This window comes from Pistacia vera, unplaced genomic scaffold, assembly GCF_008641045.1.
Source record: "Pistacia vera cultivar Batoury unplaced genomic scaffold, PisVer_v2 Contig642, whole genome shotgun sequence".
Classification (NCBI taxonomy): Eukaryota; Viridiplantae; Streptophyta; class Magnoliopsida; order Sapindales; family Anacardiaceae; genus Pistacia; species Pistacia vera.
The window spans coordinates 5,667-13,894 of record NW_022196493.1 but is presented as its reverse complement, the minus strand read 5'-3'; the positions used below and the strand labels follow the sequence as shown (position 1 = coordinate 13,894).

General features: G+C 36.7%; 1 non-coding gene across 1 annotated transcript; it reads left to right on the top strand.

The window, feature by feature from the left end:
* The first annotated feature begins 2,839 nt into the window (after positions 1-2,839).
* On the top strand, positions 2,840-2,946 carry LOC116111544. Its single transcript, XR_004125089.1, has one exon. It is a non-coding gene; the product is annotated as a small nucleolar RNA R71 (small nucleolar RNA).
* Positions 2,947-8,228: the final 5,282 nt, after the last annotated feature.

The following is an 8,228-nucleotide window of genomic DNA, read 5'->3' as shown; positions in this document are numbered from 1 at the left end:
CTTTTGTGTCATACATTAGGTTCATAATTCTCCTAAAGGGTATGATAAAGTGTTTAGGGTATAGGGATTGGACAATTTTCGGTTTGCAAGAAAAATAAGGCAATGATAATCTCATAAGGCACAAATGGGTGACTAGGGAAAGATTTATTCATGGGTCGGCTGGAAAGGCTCAAACATTTCAAAAAATGCCTAAATCATTTCCTCAACAATGCCTAATCCTAGAATTTCGCCTCAATTACTTCTTAACTAGGTTCTAGAGTCCACCAACATTATCAAGACTTCACCTAACCATATAAAATGAATCTAAGCATGCCGAAAGAATGAAAATGGTGGTTGAACCACTCAACAAACCTCTAAAAAAAAAAATTTTAATCAACCAACATAAACTTGAAGCAATGCTTAGCATTTTCCATAAATAATATCCCAACAATCCTAGTCTCATCATTGACTTATGCAATTCATCTAGGCAACAACAACACAACACACACAAAACACACTAAAGAAATAACAATCAAAGAACTTAAAACAAAAAGAAACACAATTTCGAGCTAAAACACACAAACAAACTAAACACAAAAATTTTCAAAATTTTCTTACCCCCAAACTTAAAACGACATTGTCCCCAATGTCACATCATGCATATTCAAGGAATAGAAAAAAAAAAGTAAAGGTTACAAGATACTCCCCTGATTAATCCGTAAAGGCTGATTTTTATGCAAAATCCTGGCATCCATTCCTTGGCTTCCTCATCATCATCATTTGTCAAACAAATGAAAATCTATGGTGCCAAATGTGTTAGATACCCCCACCGATTAATATGAAAGAATTACATCCTGATCTCAACCTTATTGAACTAAACCTAAAATCTAAACAAAAACAAATAAAGAGCTAAAAACCAGGAAATCAACATCAGTTCCTAGCTACTTACAAAACATAAAGAAATAAAAACAAAAACTAAAAAGAAAAGTGCTTCAGGCTTCAATCTTCTTCTACTTATTCCTCTTCACACAACTCCCATATTTGCTAAAAACACTTCAACACAACAAACCCAACTTCCTCAACAGCAAATTAAATCAAAGTCAACAATTTCTACACTCCACGATCAACTCAATCCTCAAATTCCCAACCAACATCCGCAATCAAAAAATTCAAGCAATTTTTCAACAAAAACAAATCCACAATTGAAAGTGAACAAATAAATTGCACAAAAACTCTTAACCTTACCAAGCCCAAGCTTTCCAACCTTCAATTGCTCCAATTTCATTCAAAATCACAAAAATAAAGCTCCAAATTTTCAAAACCTAGGGGTTGCTAAAAATTTCTTCAAAATGGTTTAAATCGGGGCAATTGAAAGGTGCATGATTGTTTAAAGAGGTAAAGGAGTGGAATGGTGCAAGAATTTTGAGGGAAAATTGTGAGAAATTGAAGAAGAGAAAAAGAAATTCTTTGGAGGCTCGAGCTTGAAATCGCAAAAATGGAGAAAATGAAGGTGGGTTTATAAAGATTCTCACGTTCGCCGCAGCGAAGAGACTTTTTGCCGTGGCGAAACCTGGGCAATTTTTGGCAACGATTTTCCCGAGAGTTTTATGCCGCGGCGAACTTCACTTTTGCCACGGCGAAACTTGGGAAATTCTATTTTCTCTCCAAAATTTCAGATTGCACCTAAAACAACAAAAATAAAAGCAAACTTAGTTAATTTCTAACTCAACCAAAACAAAATCAACATGAAAAATAGCATAAAATCACACAAAATGAAAAACACTTGGGTTGCCTCCCAAGAAGCGTTGTTTATAGTCGAAAGCTCGACTTTCTCATTCTTTCATCAATGTGGATCCTTGTGGGTTGCTTCACTTCCCTTTGCCACCTCTTGGTCTTTCCTTTGGATTTTTGGACATTCTCATAAGCATCTTTTCGGAACTTCAAATTCGCATATGCGTACTTGAGATGAGATGATGATTGGTTGAGTCCAATATTTGGAGTCTCTTCCAACACCAATTTTCATCTTCATTAGTCTTGTCTTCATGTTCTTTCCACTTTTCTTCATTGTGGGGTTGCTTCAACACTATACCTCTCCTCATTGTTATGACATTTAATTGTTCTTTAGGATTTGTGACCGTTGTGCTTGGAAAAAGAACCTTGAGATCTCTTTGTCAATTGTTCAACCAATTGCCCTACTTGAACCTCCAAATTTCAAAAGGACACTCCTTGATTTTTGAAGTTTGAGCGTGTCTCATTCATAAATCTAGTGGTTTCTTGCATGAATTTCCCAAACATATCCTCCAATTTAGACATTCTTTGCTCACATGGTTGATGATTCACCACTGGTTGATGGTTTGGCACTGTCCTTTGATTTAATTGATTGCTTTGATTGCTCTAGGACAAATTTGGGTGATTCCCCCAACCAGGATTGTAGGTGTTGGAGAAGGGGTCATTTCGCAGCCTTTGTGAACTAACCATGTAATTCACTTGCTCGGTTGTTGAGAAGACTAATTGGTTTCCATCTTGGCATTCCACACTCCCATGGTTTCCTACACAAAATTCACAAGTTATAAAAGGTGAGTGAACAGAATTTACATTCATACCTCCCAATTGGCTTTGAAGTGATGCAATTTGTGCAGATAATATGGCGAACGCATTGACTTCATGTAGACCCATTGTTCTCTTCGTCATTGCTCTCTCATTAGGTCTTTGGTAGTTATTGTTGGCCATCACCTCAAGAAATCCATAAGCATCTTCTGGGGTCTTGTTATTTAAGGCTTCGCCTGTTGCCACATCTACCATAAGTTGAATATTTGGTAGCAACCCATTGTAAAATGTTTGGACTTGTATCCAAGACAGTAGACCATGATGTGGACATTTCCTTAACAACTCTATGTACCTCTCCCAAGCTTCATAAAGTGATTCATCATTGCCTTGCATGAAAGAGATAATGTCGTTTCTCATTTTTGCCATCTTCTCTGGTGGGAAGTATTTTGCAAGAAACTTTTGAGCTAATCCTTCCCATGTGGTGATTGTCCCAACTGGGTGTGACATGAGCCAACCTTTTGCATGCCTTATCTCTCAGTGAAAATGAGAACAATCTCAGCCTAATTGCACCATCAGTCATTCCATTAACCTTGAATGTGTCACATATCTCTAGAAAGCTAACGATATGTAAAATTGGATCCTCATATGAATTTCCACCAAATGTGGAAGCCAACTTCAAGTGGTGGTAATGGTTATTTTTTTTCCCATATCTCATACTAGTTGTTCCATTTTACCTAGTGTTTACATTTAGATCTTTGCATTTTAAGAGCATCTCTGTGTCCCAAAAATTACAAAGAATTGCTAAGCATTTCGAAATTTACTCGTGATAATAACGTGGATAGTTGAATTTGATTCCAATTGTTGTGTTGTTAAGGACAAGTCCACCAGAGCTCTGTTACTGAAATTGTTGTATTGAGCATGGTACCTTTACAGCTCAAGTTACGGTTGATCAATGCCAAGTTGAACCTAAACCCACCTCAATTTTCGAAGCATTGGTTAGTCCTGCATGGAAGGTTGCTATGCAAGCTGAGTATGATGCCCTAGTGAGAAATAATACATGGACATGGTTCCTTTCATCTGATGTTAATGTTGTGGGAAATAAATGGGTCTTTAGAACCAAGCACAATCTGATGGGTCATTACAAAAGTACAAGTAAGGTTAGTAGCCAAAGGTTTTCAACAAACCCCTGGCTTGATTACTTGAGACCTTTAGCCCTGTAATAAATCCATTACAATTAGGATTATCCTCACTTTAGCGGTTACCAAGGGTTAGGATATCCAATAAGTTGGTGTGAACAATGCCTTCCTAAATGGCACTTTGAGTGAAATGGTGTGAAACAAACACCTGGTTTTGAGGATCCAGCTAAGCCCTCACATGTATGTCAGATTCTAGTTGTTCATCCTACAACAGAATTCTCACTCACTCATGTCTTGTATACGTGGATGAAATTCTTATAAATGGTTCTGATTGCTCCTACATAAAATTAGTTTATGCAAAGCCTAAATGCTGAGTTTGCCCTCAAGACACTTGGATCCTTGCAATATTTCTTGGTTTAGAGGTTACTAGAACTTCTGAAGGTATTAATTTGAAACAAACAAAGTATGCCTCTGACCTTCTTGCTAAAACACAAATGCAAGAAGCTATCCTTGTTCAATCCCCATGGCTGTTGGTACAAAGCTGGGCTCCATTGACAGTGTATTTTTCTCCTCTGGAACAAATACGTCTGACTGCTTTGTTTACCATCTTCAACTAAATCACTTGCAAATAGCCTTGCCCTCTCATCTTCTTCTATTCAGTAACTCTCTCCAATTCCTCCCTAAATCTGGAGGTTGATCTTCGAAATATACCACACAGCACCTCACTTACCCTCTTCTCCACCACACATTGCTACACTCAGAATATCCATCCGATGATAACTAGATGAAAAGCTAAGGCCCTTGTTAGTTCGATTATACCTAAGACTATACATAACCTTCATCTGTTGCCTTAGCTCTACACACTCTTTGGTTAAAAGCCACGACAGTAGAGTTTGATGTTCTGCAAAAAACCATACATGGACGTTGTTTCCATATACAGATGATATGACTTTGGTTATGAACAAATGAGGCTTTAAGGTCAAATAAATGTTGATGGGAGTCTTAAACGATATAAAGCTTGCCTCGTAGTTAAGGATTTCATCAAGTTCCTAGAATTAATACTTTGAAACGTTTCCCCTATATTAAAACCTTCACAATTAGAGTTATTCTCTCACTTGCTGTCATAACGGATGGGAGGTGCAACAGTCGACGTTAACAACTCATTCCTCAATGGGGATCTTACAAAGTCTGTGTATATGTCCCACAAGAAGGCTTGTTGACTCTTCCAAACCATCTTACGTCTGCAAACTTCACAAGACCTTGTATGGGTTGAAGTAGGCACCTAGGGCATGGTTTGATAAACTCAAGTCAGCCTTGGTAAGTCACAAATTCACAAATTCTACATCAGACTCCAATTTGTTTATTATCATCAGACTACTATATTTTTCTACAATTTGTTTATGTAGATGACATCTTACTAATGGCAATAATGCTTCTGTTATTCAACAATAGTCACTAATATGGATGCTACTTTTGGCCTTAAAATCCTGGGCATTTTCACTACTTCTTGGGTATCTCGGTCATTCAACACCTCATGGCCTTCAACTTTATCAGTAGAAATATGTTGAAGAGATCTACAACAGTTTGGCACGCATAATTTCAACCCTGTACTACTCCCATGGTGTTTGGTTCCAAGCTACAGTTTGATGATAGTTTCTATCTGATCAACCCCTTGTATTGCAGCCTTATTGGTGCTCCCCAATATCTTACAATGACCAGGCCTGACCTCTCCTTTGCCATCAAAAAACTGAGTCAATTTTAAAGCCCCAACTTCAACCATTGGCAGGCTTGCATGTCTTTCGTTATCTTCAAGGCACCTTTAAGTCATGGACTTACCTTCCGTAAAAGTGCTACCTTGCATCTTGAATGATATGCGAAGTAGACTGAGCTAGTAATTTGTCTGACCGCAAATCAACCAGTGGATATTGCCTCTTTCTTGGGTCAAATTTAATTCAATAGCACTCCAAAAAGCAACAGGGGGTAGCCTTTCCCCTACTGAGCTGAGTATTTGCATTAGCTTAGGCTTCCACTGAAGTGACTTGGCTCCAAACCTTTTTCAAGAGCTTCATATAACATACCTGGCATCCTTGTCCTTGGTGTGATAACACAAGCGCAGGTTCTCTTGCCCCTATATGGTGTCCATGCTCGCACCAAGCACATTGAAATTGATGTGATTTTTTTCCGAGAAATGGTCCACTCTAAATGTCTAGTGGTTCAATATGTGCCTCCCTGTTTCAGTTTGCCGACATCTTGACCAAACCATTGATGGTTCTCGCTTTCAGCTTCTTCGCGATAATCTTCGCATTATTGCGCTCCTCCTCTCCATTTGAGCTTGAGGGCGATCTTAGCAGTACAAGCCTCAAATTCTGAGGATCCAGCAGCAGAAATAAATAATCCTCAAGTGGAGAATAGTCTTGTATCAAATCCGTTAGTTAAGTGATTTTTTTTTTTTTTTTTTTTTTTTGCTTTAGTTTCAGCTTGAGGGACGATGTTGACCTTTAAAGTCAAGCCTGAACTTAAGCAAAAAAGGTCTAAACGGCAGAATCCTATGTAGCTCTGGTTCAGGAAAAAGTTTCAAAGAAAACAGAGTTGGCGCCAAATTCTTACACACACTTTTCTCACTCTGTAACGGCATGCAAGTGGTAGAGCAAGTTGCACTACAAGTGCAGAACAAACGCAATGGCATACAAGTGAAAAGCAAGTTGCAGATCAAATGGACAAAAATGATTGTATTGTGCTTAGTTTCATAATTAACGGAGGAGATGAATAGTACTTGTGTATAAATCTGTAAAAATTTGCTGCAAATTGTAAGAGAAGAAAATCAGAATTCTCTGTTTCATTTTCATTTTCAGTTTCGCTCTCTACTGGTTAAAAAATAGTCAGTAGATATGGGTGAGCTATAAAGACAGGAATTGGTGAATGTTTTTATGCTTTTGGAGGAATATCGAAAGATAATTTTGACAAAGGGGTGAATCAAAAACATATTATGCAGTGATGAGTGCTGCAATGGAGTTTGTGAATCAAAGAAGTAAGAAGACTACTTCCACAAAGATGTGGGATTCTACAACTTTGAGAATACATTACAGCATAGAAATTATCTGTCACCCCAGTATTATTGCCTAATAAGAAGAGCAATTCTTAGTTAAGATGTCCTAATATTAATTTGTAAGAACCATGCTTAAATACTATTGAAATTCTAATCATTTGACTGAAATTAAGTTTTATAGATGAATCCAATAGTATTTAAGTTGACTCAAACATCATTAATATCATAACATCCTGATTAGAGAATTACAATGTTTATTCACAGTTGATAGTTGAAGAAGGAACACGTTTGGGTGAAAGAAGGAAAAGATTTGAAGTCCAGAATTCTAGAGAGCTCGCTGCTGTGGCGGAGAAAAAACATTGCCGCGACAGTGAAGAAAAAAAGAAACGTGCTACGACAGAGAGAAAAAATTGTGTGGCACAACCGCAAACTGCAGTTCAGTTGAACTAAATTCTGTTATTTCAAGTTTTCTTTTAAGAATTCGAATCCTTTTCAACTGCCGTTCTAATTCAGTTTAAGGATGTTAAAGGTTGTTTTTCATTGTTATAAAAAGTATTTGTAGTATGCATCATGTATGATTTTCATGTTGAACAAAATTACTTCCTCATATAACACAAGTTCATCTTCGTTTTATATAGGTTATATTAGAAAATATTGCTTTCAATTCCAACATAACCTTGTTTTTGTAATATTAGTTAATAAGTTTGTTTATTTGTTAATTTTTTTACATAATAGATTATTGCTGGTCCTATTATAGAAGCGTGGCAATAATGACAAAAAATCTAGTAACGAATTTGTCTTATTTAGCTTGTTGGACCCAAAAAACTCTAAGGTTTGACGCATCTTGATGGCATCAGTTACTTAATCCAACGGCAAGTAGAAGTCTTGATCGGAAGTTTGAGCTATAAATTCAAAGCTTTGACAATCATGCAAATGCAATCTGTGCTTAGTTATTAAGAAGTTAAATTTCTAAGGGTGAAGTTGAAAACGAAGATGAAGTTTGCTCATTCCTTGTGTTTTGCTTGTGCTAGCATCCTGTTTAGGTCATCTCTCTTTCCCTATATATTATCTTGTTTGAATATAGCTTGGTTTAATCTTTTACATGTAAAACTAGATCTAACAAAAGTAATTTGAAAACTATGTAGTTCTTATCCAAACAATGAAGATACATCATATCAGCATGTGTGACTTACACGTCTCGTAATTGGTTCACACATCATGCAGCTATGCTATACTAAACATAACAAACAAATTGGGTCATCAGGGGTGGTGCCCTTAGGTTTGAGGTGGCCATGCTTTACAGCACATAAACTTGTTTTTGAAACTTTCATTTTTTCTTTCTAAATGTAAATGAATTGTTTAACTTTGTTCTTTTCATTCGTTAATTAAATATACACTTGACACCCCAAACATAATATTCTAATTCTGCTATTGGGATTGTACAATGTGCTGCAATATCAAGCATATAATTTTACCGTCATGCTCTTCACTTTTTTTTTTCTTTATCTTTGTACGAAATA